The sequence below is a fragment of the Phalangium opilio genome, unplaced genomic scaffold, assembly GCF_054372755.1.
Source record: "Phalangium opilio isolate 3A_F unplaced genomic scaffold, DU_Popi_V2 ptg000360l_1, whole genome shotgun sequence".
In the NCBI taxonomy this organism is placed as follows: Eukaryota; Metazoa; Arthropoda; class Arachnida; order Opiliones; family Phalangiidae; genus Phalangium; species Phalangium opilio.
Window position 1 is genome coordinate 2,392,952 of NW_028324230.1, and position 13,936 is coordinate 2,406,887.

The 13,936-nt window shown below is 38.7% G+C and overlaps 10 non-coding genes and 45 pseudogenes across 10 annotated transcripts; all 55 read right to left on the reverse strand.

Annotated features, from left to right (window-relative positions):
* Positions 1-20: 20 nt before the first annotated feature.
* LOC149598033 (5S ribosomal RNA) lies at positions 21-139 on the reverse strand. Its single transcript, XR_016377968.1, has one exon. It is a non-coding gene; the product is annotated as a 5S ribosomal RNA (ribosomal RNA).
* Positions 140-276: 137 nt separating this feature from the next.
* On the reverse strand, positions 277-395 carry LOC149598034 (5S ribosomal RNA; annotated as a pseudogene).
* A 137-nt stretch (positions 396-532) lies between these two features.
* Positions 533-651, reverse strand: LOC149598035 (5S ribosomal RNA; annotated as a pseudogene).
* A 137-nt stretch (positions 652-788) lies between these two features.
* LOC149598036 (5S ribosomal RNA) lies at positions 789-905 on the reverse strand (annotated as a pseudogene).
* Positions 906-1,042: 137 nt separating this feature from the next.
* On the reverse strand, positions 1,043-1,161 carry LOC149598037 (5S ribosomal RNA; annotated as a pseudogene).
* Positions 1,162-1,292: 131 nt separating this feature from the next.
* Positions 1,293-1,409, reverse strand: LOC149598038 (5S ribosomal RNA; annotated as a pseudogene).
* Positions 1,410-1,531: 122 nt separating this feature from the next.
* On the reverse strand, positions 1,532-1,634 carry LOC149598039 (5S ribosomal RNA; annotated as a pseudogene).
* A 137-nt stretch (positions 1,635-1,771) lies between these two features.
* On the reverse strand, positions 1,772-1,890 carry LOC149598040 (5S ribosomal RNA; annotated as a pseudogene).
* A 134-nt stretch (positions 1,891-2,024) lies between these two features.
* LOC149598041 (5S ribosomal RNA) lies at positions 2,025-2,143 on the reverse strand (annotated as a pseudogene).
* Positions 2,144-2,280: 137 nt separating this feature from the next.
* LOC149598042 (5S ribosomal RNA) lies at positions 2,281-2,399 on the reverse strand. Its single transcript, XR_016378407.1, has one exon. It is a non-coding gene; the product is annotated as a 5S ribosomal RNA (ribosomal RNA).
* Positions 2,400-2,533: 134 nt separating this feature from the next.
* LOC149598043 (5S ribosomal RNA) lies at positions 2,534-2,652 on the reverse strand (annotated as a pseudogene).
* A 137-nt stretch (positions 2,653-2,789) lies between these two features.
* LOC149598044 (5S ribosomal RNA) lies at positions 2,790-2,908 on the reverse strand. Its single transcript, XR_016379058.1, has one exon. It is a non-coding gene; the product is annotated as a 5S ribosomal RNA (ribosomal RNA).
* A 137-nt stretch (positions 2,909-3,045) lies between these two features.
* On the reverse strand, positions 3,046-3,164 carry LOC149598045 (5S ribosomal RNA; annotated as a pseudogene).
* A 135-nt stretch (positions 3,165-3,299) lies between these two features.
* On the reverse strand, positions 3,300-3,418 carry LOC149598046 (5S ribosomal RNA). Its single transcript, XR_016377969.1, has one exon. It is a non-coding gene; the product is annotated as a 5S ribosomal RNA (ribosomal RNA).
* Positions 3,419-3,555: 137 nt separating this feature from the next.
* On the reverse strand, positions 3,556-3,674 carry LOC149598047 (5S ribosomal RNA). The gene has a single exon (XR_016377970.1). It is a non-coding gene; the product is annotated as a 5S ribosomal RNA (ribosomal RNA).
* Positions 3,675-3,811: 137 nt separating this feature from the next.
* Positions 3,812-3,930, reverse strand: LOC149598048 (5S ribosomal RNA; annotated as a pseudogene).
* A 137-nt stretch (positions 3,931-4,067) lies between these two features.
* Positions 4,068-4,186, reverse strand: LOC149598049 (5S ribosomal RNA; annotated as a pseudogene).
* Positions 4,187-4,323: 137 nt separating this feature from the next.
* On the reverse strand, positions 4,324-4,440 carry LOC149598050 (5S ribosomal RNA; annotated as a pseudogene).
* A 137-nt stretch (positions 4,441-4,577) lies between these two features.
* LOC149598051 (5S ribosomal RNA) lies at positions 4,578-4,696 on the reverse strand (annotated as a pseudogene).
* A 131-nt stretch (positions 4,697-4,827) lies between these two features.
* Positions 4,828-4,944, reverse strand: LOC149598052 (5S ribosomal RNA; annotated as a pseudogene).
* Positions 4,945-5,066: 122 nt separating this feature from the next.
* On the reverse strand, positions 5,067-5,169 carry LOC149598053 (5S ribosomal RNA; annotated as a pseudogene).
* A 137-nt stretch (positions 5,170-5,306) lies between these two features.
* On the reverse strand, positions 5,307-5,425 carry LOC149598054 (5S ribosomal RNA; annotated as a pseudogene).
* Positions 5,426-5,559: 134 nt separating this feature from the next.
* On the reverse strand, positions 5,560-5,678 carry LOC149598055 (5S ribosomal RNA; annotated as a pseudogene).
* A 137-nt stretch (positions 5,679-5,815) lies between these two features.
* LOC149598056 (5S ribosomal RNA) lies at positions 5,816-5,934 on the reverse strand (annotated as a pseudogene).
* Positions 5,935-6,068: 134 nt separating this feature from the next.
* On the reverse strand, positions 6,069-6,187 carry LOC149598057 (5S ribosomal RNA). The gene has a single exon (XR_016377921.1). It is a non-coding gene; the product is annotated as a 5S ribosomal RNA (ribosomal RNA).
* A 137-nt stretch (positions 6,188-6,324) lies between these two features.
* Positions 6,325-6,441, reverse strand: LOC149598058 (5S ribosomal RNA; annotated as a pseudogene).
* A 135-nt stretch (positions 6,442-6,576) lies between these two features.
* LOC149598059 (5S ribosomal RNA) lies at positions 6,577-6,695 on the reverse strand (annotated as a pseudogene).
* A 121-nt stretch (positions 6,696-6,816) lies between these two features.
* LOC149598060 (5S ribosomal RNA) lies at positions 6,817-6,935 on the reverse strand (annotated as a pseudogene).
* A 134-nt stretch (positions 6,936-7,069) lies between these two features.
* Positions 7,070-7,188, reverse strand: LOC149598061 (5S ribosomal RNA). The gene has a single exon (XR_016377971.1). It is a non-coding gene; the product is annotated as a 5S ribosomal RNA (ribosomal RNA).
* A 137-nt stretch (positions 7,189-7,325) lies between these two features.
* On the reverse strand, positions 7,326-7,442 carry LOC149598062 (5S ribosomal RNA; annotated as a pseudogene).
* A 135-nt stretch (positions 7,443-7,577) lies between these two features.
* On the reverse strand, positions 7,578-7,696 carry LOC149598063 (5S ribosomal RNA; annotated as a pseudogene).
* Positions 7,697-7,817: 121 nt separating this feature from the next.
* Positions 7,818-7,936, reverse strand: LOC149598064 (5S ribosomal RNA; annotated as a pseudogene).
* A 137-nt stretch (positions 7,937-8,073) lies between these two features.
* Positions 8,074-8,192, reverse strand: LOC149598065 (5S ribosomal RNA; annotated as a pseudogene).
* Positions 8,193-8,313: 121 nt separating this feature from the next.
* Positions 8,314-8,432, reverse strand: LOC149598066 (5S ribosomal RNA). The gene has a single exon (XR_016377973.1). It is a non-coding gene; the product is annotated as a 5S ribosomal RNA (ribosomal RNA).
* Positions 8,433-8,569: 137 nt separating this feature from the next.
* Positions 8,570-8,688, reverse strand: LOC149598067 (5S ribosomal RNA; annotated as a pseudogene).
* Positions 8,689-8,825: 137 nt separating this feature from the next.
* Positions 8,826-8,944, reverse strand: LOC149598068 (5S ribosomal RNA; annotated as a pseudogene).
* Positions 8,945-9,081: 137 nt separating this feature from the next.
* Positions 9,082-9,200, reverse strand: LOC149598069 (5S ribosomal RNA). The gene has a single exon (XR_016379124.1). It is a non-coding gene; the product is annotated as a 5S ribosomal RNA (ribosomal RNA).
* Positions 9,201-9,337: 137 nt separating this feature from the next.
* On the reverse strand, positions 9,338-9,456 carry LOC149598070 (5S ribosomal RNA; annotated as a pseudogene).
* A 122-nt stretch (positions 9,457-9,578) lies between these two features.
* Positions 9,579-9,681, reverse strand: LOC149598071 (5S ribosomal RNA; annotated as a pseudogene).
* Positions 9,682-9,818: 137 nt separating this feature from the next.
* LOC149598072 (5S ribosomal RNA) lies at positions 9,819-9,937 on the reverse strand (annotated as a pseudogene).
* A 134-nt stretch (positions 9,938-10,071) lies between these two features.
* LOC149598073 (5S ribosomal RNA) lies at positions 10,072-10,190 on the reverse strand (annotated as a pseudogene).
* A 137-nt stretch (positions 10,191-10,327) lies between these two features.
* LOC149598074 (5S ribosomal RNA) lies at positions 10,328-10,446 on the reverse strand (annotated as a pseudogene).
* Positions 10,447-10,568: 122 nt separating this feature from the next.
* Positions 10,569-10,671, reverse strand: LOC149598075 (5S ribosomal RNA; annotated as a pseudogene).
* A 137-nt stretch (positions 10,672-10,808) lies between these two features.
* On the reverse strand, positions 10,809-10,927 carry LOC149598076 (5S ribosomal RNA; annotated as a pseudogene).
* A 134-nt stretch (positions 10,928-11,061) lies between these two features.
* Positions 11,062-11,180, reverse strand: LOC149598077 (5S ribosomal RNA). The gene has a single exon (XR_016379135.1). It is a non-coding gene; the product is annotated as a 5S ribosomal RNA (ribosomal RNA).
* A 136-nt stretch (positions 11,181-11,316) lies between these two features.
* Positions 11,317-11,434, reverse strand: LOC149598078 (5S ribosomal RNA; annotated as a pseudogene).
* Positions 11,435-11,567: 133 nt separating this feature from the next.
* On the reverse strand, positions 11,568-11,686 carry LOC149598079 (5S ribosomal RNA; annotated as a pseudogene).
* A 122-nt stretch (positions 11,687-11,808) lies between these two features.
* On the reverse strand, positions 11,809-11,911 carry LOC149598080 (5S ribosomal RNA; annotated as a pseudogene).
* A 137-nt stretch (positions 11,912-12,048) lies between these two features.
* On the reverse strand, positions 12,049-12,167 carry LOC149598081 (5S ribosomal RNA; annotated as a pseudogene).
* A 361-nt stretch (positions 12,168-12,528) lies between these two features.
* Positions 12,529-12,647, reverse strand: LOC149598082 (5S ribosomal RNA; annotated as a pseudogene).
* A 122-nt stretch (positions 12,648-12,769) lies between these two features.
* LOC149598083 (5S ribosomal RNA) lies at positions 12,770-12,872 on the reverse strand (annotated as a pseudogene).
* A 122-nt stretch (positions 12,873-12,994) lies between these two features.
* On the reverse strand, positions 12,995-13,097 carry LOC149598084 (5S ribosomal RNA; annotated as a pseudogene).
* A 137-nt stretch (positions 13,098-13,234) lies between these two features.
* LOC149598085 (5S ribosomal RNA) lies at positions 13,235-13,353 on the reverse strand (annotated as a pseudogene).
* Positions 13,354-13,490: 137 nt separating this feature from the next.
* Positions 13,491-13,609, reverse strand: LOC149598086 (5S ribosomal RNA; annotated as a pseudogene).
* A 134-nt stretch (positions 13,610-13,743) lies between these two features.
* On the reverse strand, positions 13,744-13,862 carry LOC149598087 (5S ribosomal RNA; annotated as a pseudogene).
* Positions 13,863-13,936: the final 74 nt, after the last annotated feature.

Consider the following 13,936-nt stretch of genomic DNA (forward strand, 5'->3'; position numbering starts at 1 on the left):
AGAGGAAAAAAAAGTGAAAAAGCCAACGGCACGCAGTGTTCCTAAGTGGTCTCCCTCCCAAGTACTGACTGCGCTCGACGCTGCTTAACTTCGGTGATCCGACGAGAACCGGTGTTTTCAGCGTGATATGGCCGTTGCCGAGAGTGCTAGATAATAATTCGAATTTAAATTAAGTGAGACAAATTGACCTTCATCTTTTTAAATCAATAACAAAAAGAAAATATGTTTGCTTTTTTCATATATATAGGAATTTAAAAGAGGAAAAAAAAGTGAAAAACCCAACGGCACGCAGTGTTCCTAAGTGGTCTCCCTCCCAAGTACTGACTGCGCTCGACGCTGCTTAACTTCGGTGATCCGACGAGAACCGGCGTTTTCAGCGTGATATGGCCGTTGCCGAGAGTGCTAGATAATAATTCGAATTTAAATTAAGTGAGACAAATTAACCATCATCTTTTTAAAACAATAACAAAAAGAAAATATGTTTGCTTTTTTCATATCTATTGGAATTTAAAAGAGGAAAAAAAAGTGAAAAAGCCAACGGTACGCAGTGTTCCTAAGTGGTCTCCCTCCCAAGTACTGACTGCGCTCGACGCTGCTTAACTTCGGTGATCCGACGAGAACCGGTGTTTTCAGCGTGATATGGCCGTTGCCGAGAGTGCTAGATAATAACTCGAATTTAAATTAAGTGAGACAAAATAACCATCATCTTTTTAAAACAATAACAAAAAGAAAATATGTTTGCTTTTTTCATATCTATAGGAATTTAAAAGAGGAAAAAAAAGTGAAAAAGCCAACGGCACGCAGTGTTCCTAAGTGGTCTCCTCCCAGTACTGACTGCGCTCGACGCTGCTTAACTTCGGTGATCGCACGAGAACCGGTGTTTTCAGCGTGATTTGGCCGTTGCCGAGAGTGCTATTTAATAATTCGAATTTAAATTAAGTGAGACAAATTAACCTTCATCTTTTTAAAACAATAACAAAAAGAAAATATGTTTGCTTTTTTCATATCTATAGGAATTTAAAAGAGGAAAAAAAAGTGAAAAAACCAACGGCGCGCAGTGTTCCTAAGTGGTCTCCCTCCCAAGTACTGACTGCGCTCGACACTGCTTAACTTCGGTGATCCGACGAGAACCGGTGTTTTCAGCGTGATATGGCCGTTGCCGAGAGTGCTAGATAATAATTCGAATTTAAATTAAGTGAGACAAATTGACCTTTTTAAAACAATAACAAAAAGAAAATATGTTTGCTTTTTTCATATCTATAGGAATTTAAAAGAGGAAAAAAAAGTGAAAAAGCCAACGGCACGCGGTGTTCCTAAGTGGTCTCCTCCCAGTACTGACTTCGCTCGACGCTGCTTAACTTCGGTTATCGGACGAGAACCGGTGTTTTCAGCGTGATATGGCCGTTGCCGAGAGTGCTATTTAATAATTCGAATTTAATTAACCTTCATCTTTATAAATCAATAAGAAAAAGAAGATATGTTTGCTTTTTTCATATCTCATGGAATTTAAAAGAGGAAATAAAAGTGAAAAAGCCAACGGCACGCAAAGTTTCCAAGTACTGACTGCGCTCGACGCTGCTTAACTTCGGTGATCGGACGAGAACCGGTGTTTTCAGCGTGATATGGCCGTTGCCGAGAGTGCTAGATAATAATTCGAATTTAAATTAAGTGAGACAAATTGACCTTCATCTTTTTAAAACAATAACAAAAAGAAAATATGTTTGCTTTTTTCATATCTATAGGAATTTAAAAGAGGAAAAAAAAGTGAAAAAGCCAACGGCACGCAGTGTTCCTAAGTGGTCTCCCTCCCAAGTACTGACTGCGCTCGACGCTGCTTAACTTCGGTGATCCGACGAGAACCGGTGTTTTCAGCGTGATATGGCCTTTGCCGAGAGTGCTAGATAATAATTCGAATTTAAATTAAGTGAGACAAATTGACCATCTTTTTAAAACAATAACAAAAAGAAAATATGTTTGCTTTTTTCATATCTATAGGAATTTAAAAGAGGAAAAAAAAGTGAAAAAGCCAACGGCACGCAGTGTTCCTAAGTGGTCTCCCTCCCAAGTACTGACTGCGCTCGATGCTGCTTAACTTCGGTGATCCGACGAGAACCGGGGTTTTCAGCGTGATATGGCCGTTGCCGAGAGTGCTATTTAATAATTCGAATTTAAATTAAGTGAGACAAATTAACCTTCATCTTTTTAAAACAATAACAAAAAGAAAATATGTTTGCTTTTTTCATATCTATAGGAATTTAAAAGAGGAAAAAAAAGTGAAAAAGCCAACGGCACGCAGTGTTCCTAAGTGGTCTCCCTCCCAAGTACTGACTGCGCTCGACGCTGCTTATCTTCGGTGATCGGACGAGAACCGGTGTTTTCAGCGTGATATGGCCGTTACCGAGAGTGCTAGATAATAATTCGAATTTAAATTAAGTGAGACAAATTGACCATCTTTTTAAAACAATAACAAAAAGAAAATATGTTTGCTTTTTTCATATCTATAGGAATTTAAAAGAGGAAAAAAAAGTGAAAAACCCAACGGCACGCAGTGTTCCTAAGTGGTCTCCCTCCCAAGTACTGACTGCGCTCGACGCTGCTTAACTTCGGTGATCCGACGAGAACCGGTGTTTTCAGCGTGATATGGCCGTTGCCGAGAGTGCTAGATAAAAATTCGAATTTAAATTAAGTGAGACAAATTGACCTTCATCTTTTTAAATCAATAACAAAAAGAAAATATGTTTGCTTTTTTCATATCTATAGGAATTTAAAAGAGGAAAAAAAAGTGAAAAAGCCAACGGCACGCAGTGTTCCTAAATGGTCTCCCTCCCAAGTACTGACTGCGCTCGACGCTGCTTAACTTCGGTGATCGGACGAGAACCGGTGTTTTCAGCGTGATATGGCCGTTGCCGAGAGTGCTAGATAATAATTCGAATTTAAATTAAGTGAAACAAATTGACCTTCATCTTTATAAAACAATAACAAAAAGAAAATATGTTTGCTTTTTTCATATCTATAGGAATTTAAAAGAGGAAAAAAAAGTGAAAAAGCCAACGGCACGCAGTGTTCCTAAGTGGTCTCCCTCCCAAGTACTGACTGCGCTCGACCCTGCTTAACTTCGGTGATCCGACGAGAACCGTTGTTTTCAGCGTGATATGGCCGTTACCGAGAGTGCTAGATAATAATTCGAATTTAAATTAAGTGAGACAAATTGACCATCTTTTTAAAACAATAACAAAAAGAAAATATGTTTGCTTTTTTTCATATCTATTGGAATTTAAAAGAGGAAAAAAAAGTGAAAAAGCCAACGGCACGCAGTGTTCCTAAGTGGTCTCCCTCCCAAGTACTGACTGCGCTCGACGCTGCTTAACTTCGGTGATCCGACGAGAACCGGTGTTTTCAGCGTGATATGGCCGTTGCCGAGAGTGCTAGATAATAATTCGAATTTAAATTAAGTGAGACAAATTGACCTTCATCTTTTTAAATCAATAACAAAAAGAAAATATGTTTGCTTTTTTCATATATATAAGAATTTAAAAGAGGAAAAAAAAGTGAAAAAGCCAACGGCACGCAGTGTTCCTAAGTGGTCTCCCTCCCAAGTACTGACTGCGCTCGACGCTGCTTAACTTCGGTGATCCGACGAGAACCGGTGTTTTCAGCGTGATATGGCCGTTGCCGAGAGTGCTAGATAATAATTCGAATTTAAATTAAGTGAGACAAATTGACCTTCATCTTTTTAAATCAATAACAAAAAGAAAATATGTTTGCTTTTTTCATATATATAGGAATTTAAAAGAGGAAAAAAAAGTGAAAAACCCAACGGCACGCAGTGTTCCTAAGTGGTCTCCCTCCCAAGTACTGACTGCGCTCGACGCTGCTTAACTTCGGTGATCCGACGAGAACCGGCGTTTTCAGCGTGATATGGCCGTTGCCGAGAGTGCTAGATAATAATTCGAATTTAAATTAAGTGAGACAAATTAACCATCATCTTTTTAAAACAATAACAAAAAGAAAATATGTTTGCTTTTTTCATATCTATTGGAATTTAAAAGAGGAAAAAAAAGTGAAAAAGCCAACGGTACGCAGTGTTCCTAAGTGGTCTCCCTCCCAAGTACTGACTGCGCTCGACGCTGCTTAACTTCGGTGATCCGACGAGAACCGGTGTTTTCAGCGTGATATGGCCGTTGCCGAGAGTGCTAGATAATAACTCGAATTTAAATTAAGTGAGACAAAATAACCATCATCTTTTTAAAACAATAACAAAAAGAAAATATGTTTGCTTTTTTCATATCTATAGGAATTTAAAAGAGGAAAAAAAAGTGAAAAAGCCAACGGCACGCAGTGTTCCTAAGTGGTCTCCTCCCAGTACTGACTGCGCTCGACGCTGCTTAACTTCGGTGATCGCACGAGAACCGGTGTTTTCAGCGTGATTTGGCCGTTGCCGAGAGTGCTATTTAATAATTCGAATTTAAATTAAGTGAGACAAATTAACCTTCATCTTTTTAAAACAATAACAAAAAGAAAATATGTTTGCTTTTTTCATATCTATAGGAATTTAAAAGAGGAAAAAAAAGTGAAAAAACCAACGGCGCGCAGTGTTCCTAAGTGGTCTCCCTCCCAAGTACTGACTGCGCTCGACACTGCTTAACTTCGGTGATCCGACGAGAACCGGTGTTTTCAGCGTGATATGGCCGTTGCCGAGAGTGCTAGATAATAATTCGAATTTAAATTAAGTGAGACAAATTGACCTTTTTAAAACAATAACAAAAAGAAAATATGTTTGCTTTTTTCATATCTATAGGAATTTAAAAGAGGAAAAAAAAGTGAAAAAGCCAACGGCACGCGGTGTTCCTAAGTGGTCTCCTCCCAGTACTGACTTCGCTCGACGCTGCTTAACTTCGGTTATCGGACGAGAACCGGTGTTTTCAGCGTGATATGGCCGTTGCCGAGAGTGCTATTTAATAATTCGAATTTAATTAACCTTCATCTTTATAAATCAATAAGAAAAAGAAGATATGTTTGCTTTTTTCATATCTCATGGAATTTAAAAGAGGAAATAAAAGTGAAAAAGCCAACGGCACGCAAAGTTTCCAAGTACTGACTGCGCTCGACGCTGCTTAACTTCGGTGATCGGACGAGAACCGGTGTTTTCAGCGTGATATGGCCGTTGCCGAGAGTGCTAGATAATAATTCGAATTTAAATTAAGTGAGACAAATTGACCTTCATCTTTTTAAAACAATAACAAAAAGAAAATATGTTTGCTTTTTTCATATCTATAGGAATTTAAAAGAGGAAAAAAAAGTGAAAAAGCCAACGGCACGCAGTGTTCCTAAGTGGTCTCCCTCCCAAGTACTGACTGCGCTCGACGCTGCTTAACTTCGGTGATCCGACGAGAACCGGTGTTTTCAGCGTGATATGGCCTTTGCCGAGAGTGCTAGATAATAATTCGAATTTAAATTAAGTGAGACAAATTGACCATCTTTTTAAAACAATAACAAAAAGAAAATATGTTTGCTTTTTTCATATCTATAGGAATTTAAAAGAGGAAAAAAAAGTGAAAAAGCCAACGGCACGCAGTGTTCCTAAGTGGTCTCCCTCCCAAGTACTGACTGCGCTCGATGCTGCTTAACTTCGGTGATCCGACGAGAACCGGGGTTTTCAGCGTGATATGGCCGTTGCCGAGAGTGCTATTTAATAATTCGAATTTAAATTAAGTGAGACAAATTAACCTTCATCTTTTTAAAACAATAACAAAAAGAAAATATGTTTGCTTTTTTCATATCTATAGGAATTTAAAAGAGGAAAAAAAAGTGAAAAAGCCAACGGCACGCAGTGTTCCTAAGTGGTCTCCCTCCCAAGTACTGACTGCGCTCGACGCTGCTTAACTTCGGTGATCCGACGAGAACCGGGGTTTTCAGCGTGATATGGCCGTTGCCGAGAGTGCTAGATAATAATTCGAATTTAAATTAAGTGAGACAAATTGACCATCTTTTTAAAACAATAACAAAAAGAAAATATGTTTGCTTTTTTCATATCTATAGGAATTTAAAAGAGGAAAAAAAAGTGAAAAAGCCAACGGCACGCAGTGTTCTTAAGTGGTCTCCCTCCCAAGTACTGACTGCGCTCGACGCTGCTTAACTTCGGTGATCGCACGAGAACCGGTGTTTTCAGCGTGATATGGCCGTTGCCGAGAGTGCTATTTAATAATTCGAATTTAAATTAAGTGAGACAAATTAACCTTCATCTTTTTAAAACAATAACAAAAAGAAAATATGTTGGCTTTTTTCATATCTATTGGAATTTAAAAGAGGAAAAAAAAGTGAAAAAGCCAACGGCACGCAGTGTTCCTAAGTGGTCTCCTCCCAGTACTGACTGCGCTCGACGCTGCTTAACTTCGGTGATCGCACGAGAACCGGTGTTTTCAGCGTGATATGGCCGTTGCCGAGAGTGCTATTTAATAATTCGAATTTAAATTAAGTGAGACAAATTAACCTTCATCTTTTTAAAACAATAACAAAAAGAAAATATGTTGGCTTTTTTCATATCTATTGGAATTTAAAAGAGGAAAAAAGTGAAAAAGCCAACGGCGCGCAGTGTTCCTAAGTGGTCTCCCTCCCAAGTACTGACTGCGCTCGACGCTGCTTAACTTCGGTTATCGGACGAGAACCGGTGTTTTCAGCGTGATATGGCCGTTGCCGAGAGTGCTATTTAATAATTCGAATTTAATTAACCTTCATCTTTATAAATCAATAAGAGAAAGAAGATATGTTTGCTTTTTTCATATCTCATGGAATTTAAAAGAGAAAAAAAAGTGAAAAAGCCAACGGCACGCAGTGTTCCTAAGTGGTCTCCCTCCCAAGTACTGACTGCGCTCGACGCTGCTTAACTTCGGTGATCCGACGAGAACCGGGGTTTTCAGCGTGATATGGCCGTTGCCGAGAGTGCTAGATAATAATTCGAATTTAAATTAAGTGAGACAAATTGACCATCTTTTTAAATCAATAAGAAAAAGAAGATATGTTTGCTTTTTTCATATCTCATGGAATTTAAAAGAGGAAAAAAAAGTGAAAAAGCCAACGGCACGCAGTGTTCCTAAGTGGTCTCCCTCCCAAGTACTGACTGCGCTCGACGCTGCTTAACTTCGGTGATCCGACGAGAACCGGTGTTTTCAGCGTGATATGGCCGTTGCCGAGAGTGCTAGATAATAATTCGAATTTAAATTAAGTGAGACAAATTAACCTTCATCTTTTTAAAACAATAACAAAAAGAAAATATGTTTGCTTTTTTCATATCTATAGGAATTTAAAAGAGGAAAAAAAAGTGAAAAAGCCAACGGCACGCAGTGTTCCTAAGTGGTCTCCTCCCAGTACTGACTGCGCTCGACGCTGCTTAACTTCGGTGATCGCACGAGAACCGGTGTTTTCAGCGTGATATGGCCGTTGCCGAGAGTGCTAGATAATAATTCGAATTTAAATTAAGTGAGACAAATTAACCTTCATCTTTTTAAAACAATAACAAAAAGAAAATATGTTGGCTTTTTTCATATCTATTGGAATTTAAAAGAGGAAAAAAGTGAAAAAGCCAACGGCGCGCAGTGTTCCTAAGTGGTCTCCCTCCCAAGTACTGACTGCGCTCGACGCTGCTTAACTTCGGTTATCGGACGAGAACCGGTGTTTTCAGCGTGATATGGCCGTTGCCGAGAGTGCTATTTAATAATTCGAATTTAATTAACCTTCATCTTTATAAATCAATAAGAAAAAGAAGATATGTTTGCTTTTTTCATATCTCATGGAATTTAAAAGAGAAAAAAAAGTGAAAAAGCCAACGGCACGCAGTGTTCCTAAGTGGTCTCCCTCCCAAGTACTGACTGCGCTCGACGCTGCTTAACTTCGGTGATCCGACGAGAACCGGGGTTTTCAGCGTGATATGGCCGTTGCCGAGAGTGCTATTTAATAATTCGAATTTAAATTAAGTGAGACAAATTAACCTTCATCTTTTTAAAACAATAACAAAAAGAAAATATGTTGGCTTTTTTCATATCTATTGGAATTTAAAAGAGGAAAAAAAAGTGAAAAAGCCAACGGCGCGCAGTGTTCCTAAGTGGTCTCCCTCCCAAGTACTGACTGCGCTCGACGCTGCTTAACTTCGGTTATCGGACGAGAACCGGTGTTTTCAGCGTGATATGGCCGTTGCCGAGAGTGCTATTTAATAATTCGAATTTAATTAACCTTCATCTTTATAAATCAATAAGAAAAAGAAGATATGTTTGCTTTTTTCATATCTCATGGAATTTAAAAGAGGAAAAAAAGTGAAAAAGCCAACGGCACGCAGTGTTCCTAAGTGGTCTCCCTCCCAAGTACTGACTGCGCTCGACGCTGCTTAACTTCGGTGATCCGACGAGAACCGGTGTTTTCAGCGTGATATGGCCGTTGCCGAGAGTGCTAGATAATAATTCGAATTTAAATTAAGTGAGACAAATTAACCTTCATCTTTTTAAAACAATAACAAAAAGAAAATATGTTTGCTTTTTTCATATCTATAGCAATTTAAAAGAGGAAAAAAAAGTGAAAAAGCCAACGTCACGCAGTGTTCCTAAGTGGTCTCCCTCCCAAGTACTGACTGCGCTCGACGCTGCTTAACTTCGGTGATCCGACGAGAACCGGTGTTTTCAGCGTGATATGGCCGTTGCCGAGAGTGCTATTTAATAATTTTAATTTAAATTAAGTGAGACAAATTAACCTTCATCTTTTTAAAACAATAACAAAAAGAAAATATGTTGGCTTTTTTCATATATATTGGAATTTAAAAGAGGACAAAAAAGTGCAAAAACCATTGGCGCGCAGTGTTCCTAAGTGGTCTCCCTCCCAAGTACTGACTGCGCTCGACGCTGCTTAACTTCGGTGATCCGACGAGAACCGGTGTTTTCAGCGTGATATGGCCGTTGCCGAGAGTGCTAGATAATAATTCGAATTTAAATTAAGTGAGACAAATTGACCTTCATCTTTTTAAAACAATAACAAAAAGAAAATATGTTTGCTTTTTTCATATCTATAGGAATTTAAAAGAGGAAAAAAAAGTGAAAAAGCCAACGGCACGCAGTGTTCCTAAGTGGTCTCCCTCCCAAGTACTGACTGCGCTCGACGCTGCTTAACTTCGGTGATCGGACGAGAACCGGTGTTTTCAGCGTGATATGGCCGTTGCCGACAGTGCTATTTAATAATTCGAATTTAAATTAAGTGAGACAAATTAACCTTCATCTTTTTAAAACAATAACAAAAAGAAAATATGTTGGCTTTTTTCATATCTATTGGAATTTAAAAGAGGAAAAAAAAGTGAAAAAACCAACTGCGCGCAGTGTTCCTAAGTGGTCTCCCTCCCAAGTACTGACTGCGCTCGACGCTGCTTAACTTCGGTTATCGGACGAGAACCGGTGTTTTTAGCGTGATATGGCCGTTGCCGAGAGTGCTATTTAATAATTCGAATTTAATTAACCTTCATCTTTATAAATCAATAAGAAAAAGAAGATATGTTTGCTTTTTTCATATCTCATGGAATTTAAAAGAGGAAATAAAAGTGAAAAAGCCAACGGCACGCAAAGTTTCCAAGTACTGACTGCGCTCGACGCTGCTTAACTTCGGTGATCGGACGAGAACCGGTGTTTTCAGCGTGATATGGCCGTTGCCGAGAGTGCTAGATAATAATTCGAATTTAAATTAAGTGAGACAAATTCACCTTCATCTTTTTAAAACAATAACAAAAAGAAAATATGTTTGCTTTTTTCATATCTATAGGAATTTAAAAGAGGGAAAAAAAGTGAAAAAGCCAACGGCACGCAGTGTTCCTAAGTGGTCTCCCTCCCAAGTACTGACTGCGCTCGACGCTGCTTAACTTCGGTGATCCGACGAGAACCGGTGTTTTCAGTGTGATATGGCCGTTGCCGAGAGTGCTACATAATAATTCGAATTTAAATTAAGTGGGACAAATTGACCATCTTTTTAAAACAGTAACAAAAAGAAAATATGTTTGCTTTTTACATATCTATAGGAATTTAAAAGAGGAAAAAAAAGTGAAAAAGCCAACGGCACGCAGTGTTCCTAAGTGGTCTCTCTCCCAAGTACTGACTGCGCTCGACGCTGCTTAACTTCGGTGATCCGACGAGAACCGGTGTTTTCAGCGTGATATGGCCGTTGCCGAGAGTGCTATTTAATAATTCGAATTTAAATTAAGTGAGACAAATTAACCTTCATCTTTATAAAACAATAACAAAAAGAAAATATGTTGGCTTTTTTCATATCTATTGGAATTTAAAAGAGGAAAAAAAAGTGAAAAAACCAACTGCGCGCAGTGTTCCTAAGTGGTCTCCCTCCCAAGTACTGACTGCGCTCGACGCTGCTTAACTTCGGTTATCGGACGAGAACCGGTGTTTTTAGCGTGATATGGCCGTTGCCGAGAGTGCTATTTAATAATTCGAATTTAATTAACCTTCATCTTTATAAATCAATAAGAAAAAGAAGATATGTTTGCTTTTTTCATATCTCATGGAATTTAAAAGAGGAAATAAAAGTGAAAAAGCCAACGGCACGCAAAGTTTCCAAGTACTGACTGCGCTCGACGCTGCTTAACTTCGGTGATCGGACGAGAACCGGTGTTTTCAGCGTGATATGGCCGTTGCCGAGAGTTCTAGATAATAATTCGAATTTAAATTAAGTGAGACAAATTGACCTTCATCTTTTTAAAACAATAACAAAAAGAAAATATGTTTGCTTTTTTCATATCTATAGGAATTTAAAAGAGGGAAAAAAAGTGAAAAAGCCAACGGCACGCAGTGTTCCTAAGTGGTCTCCCTCCCAAGTACTGACTGCGCTCGACGCTGCTTAACTTCGGTGATCCGACGAGAACCGGGGTTTTCAGCGTGATATGGCCGTTGCCGAGAGTGCTAGATAATAATTCGAATTTAAATTAAGTGAGACAAATTGACCATCTTTTTAAAACAGTAACAAAAAGAAAATATGTTTGCTTTTTTCATATCTATAGGAATTTAAAAGAGGAAAAAAAAGTGAAAAAGCCAACGGCACGCAGTGTTCCTAAGTGGTCTCCCTCCCAAGTACTGACTGCGCTCGACGCTGCTTAACTTCGGTGATCGGACGAGAACCGGTGTTTTCAGCGTGATATGGCCGTTGCCGACAGTGCTATTTAATAATTCGAATTTAAATTAAGTGAGACAAATTAACCTTCATCTTTTTAAAACAATAACAAAAAGAAAATATGTTGGCTTTTTTCATATCTATTGGAATTTAAAAGGGAAAAAAAAGTGAAAAAGCCAACGGCGCGCAGTGTTCCTAAGTGGTCTTCCTCCCAAGTACTGACTGCGCTCGACACTGCTTAACTTCGGTGATCCGACGAGAACCGGTGTTTTCAGCGGATATGGCCGTTGCCGAGAGTGCTAGATAATAATTCGAATTTAAATTAAGTGAGACAAATTGACCATCTTTTTAAAACAATAACAAAAAGAAAATATGTTTGCTTTTTTCATATCTATAGGAATTTAAAAGAGGAAAAAAAGTGAAAAAGCCAACGGCACGCAGTGTTCCTAAGTGGTCTCATTCCCAAGTACTGACTGCGCTCGACGCTGCTTATTTTCGGTTATCGGACGAGAACCGGTGTTTTCAGCGTGATATGGCCGTTGCCGAGAGTGCTATTTAATATTTCGAATTTAATTAACTTTCATCTTTATAAAACAATAACAAAAAGAAGATATGTTTGCTTTTTTCATATCTGGTGGAATTTGAAAGAGGAAACAAAAGTGAAAAAGCCAACGGCACGCAGTATTCCCAAGTACTGTATGCGCTCGACGCTGCTTAACTTCGGTGATCGGACGTGAACCGGTGTTTTCAGCGTGATATGGCCGTTGCCGAGAGTGCTAGTAAATAATTCGAATTTAAATTAAGTGAGACAAATTAACCTTCATCATTTTAAAACAATAACAAAAAGAAAACATGTTTGCTTTTTTCATATCTATTAAAATTTCAAAGAGGAAAAAAAAGTGAAAAAGCCAACGGCACGCAGTGTTCCTAAGTGGTCTCCCTCCCAATTAGTGACTGCGCTCGACGCTGCTTAACTTCGGTTATCGGACGAGAACCGGTGTTTTCAGCGTGATATGGCCGTTGCCGAGAGTGCTAGTTAATAATTTGAATTTAATTAACTTTCATCTTTATAAAACAATATCAAAAAGAAGATATGTTTGCATTTTTCATATTGGGTGGAATTTAAAAGAGGAAACAAAAGTGAAAAAGCCAACGGCACGCAGTATTCCCAAGTACTGACTGCGCTCGACGCTGCTAACGTCGGCGATCGGACGAGAACCGGTGTTCTCAGCGTGATATGGCCGTTGCCGAGAGTGCTAGATAATAATTCGAATTTAAATTAAGTGAGACAAATTAACCTTCATCTTTTTAAAACAATAACAAAAAGAAAATATGTTTGCTTATTTTCATATCTATTGGAATTTAAAAGAGGATAAAAAGTGAAAAAGCTAACGGCACGCAGTGTTCCTAAGTGGTCGCCCTCCCAAGTACTGACTGTGCTCGACGCTGCTTAACTTCGGTTATCGGACGAGAACCGGTGTATTCAGCGAGATATGGCCGTTGCCGAGAGTGCTAGTTAATAATTTGAATTTAATTAACCTTCATTTTTATAAAACAATAACAAAAAGAAGATTTGTTTGCTTTTTTCATATCTGGTGGAATTTAAAAGAGGAAACAAAAGTGAAAAAGCCAACGGCACGCAGTATTCCCAAGTACTGTATGCGCTCGACGCTGCTTAACTTCGGTGATCGGACGTGAACCGGTGTTTTTAGCGTGATATGGCCGTTGCCGAGAGTGCTAGTTAATAATTCGAATTTAATTAACCTTCATCTTTATAAATCAATAAGAAAAAGAAGATATGTTTGCTTTTTTCATATCTCATGGAATTTAAAAGAGGAAATAAAAGTGAAAAAGCCAACGGCACGCAAAGTTTCCAAGTACTGACTGCGCTCGACGCTGCTTAACTTCGGTGATCGGACGAGAACCGGTGTTTTCAGCGTGATATGGCCGTTGCCGAGAGTGCTAGATAATAATTCGAATTTAAATTAAGTGAGACAAATTCACCTTCATCTTTTTAAAACAATAACAAAAAGAAAATATGTTTGCTTTTTTCATATCTATAGGAATTTAAAAGAGGGAAAAAAAGTGAAAAAGCCAACGGCACGCAGTGTTCCTAAGTGGTCTCCCTCCCAAGTACTGACTGCGCTCGACGCTGCTTAACTTCGGTGATCCGACGAGAACCGGTGTTTTCAGTTTGATATGGCCGTTGCCGAGAGTGCTACATAATAATTCGAATTTAAATTAAGTGAGACAAATTGACCTTCATCTTTTTAAAACAATAACAAAAAGAAAATATGTTTGCTTTTTTCATATCTATAGGAATTTAAAAGAGGAAAAAAAAGTGAAAAAGCCAACGGCACGCAGTGTTCTTAAGTGGTCTCCCTCCCAAGTACTGACTGCGCTCGACGCTGCTTAACTTCGGTGATCCGACGAGAACCGGGGTTTTCAGCGTGATATGGCCGTTGCCGAGAGTGCTAGATAATAATTCGAATTTAAATTAAGTGAGACAAATTGACCATCTTTTTAAAACAGTAACAAAAAGAAAATATGTTTGCTTTTTTCATATCTATAGGAATTTAAAAGAGGAAAAAAAAGTGAAAAAGCCAACGGCACGCAGTGTTCCTAAGTGGTCTCTCTCCCAAGTACTGACTGCGCTCGACGCTGCTTAACTTCGGTGATCCGACGAGAACCGGTGTTTTCAGCGTGATATGGCCGTTGCCGAGAGTGCTATTTAATAATTCGAATTTAAATTAAGTGAGACAAATTAACCTTCATCTTTTTAAAACAATAACAA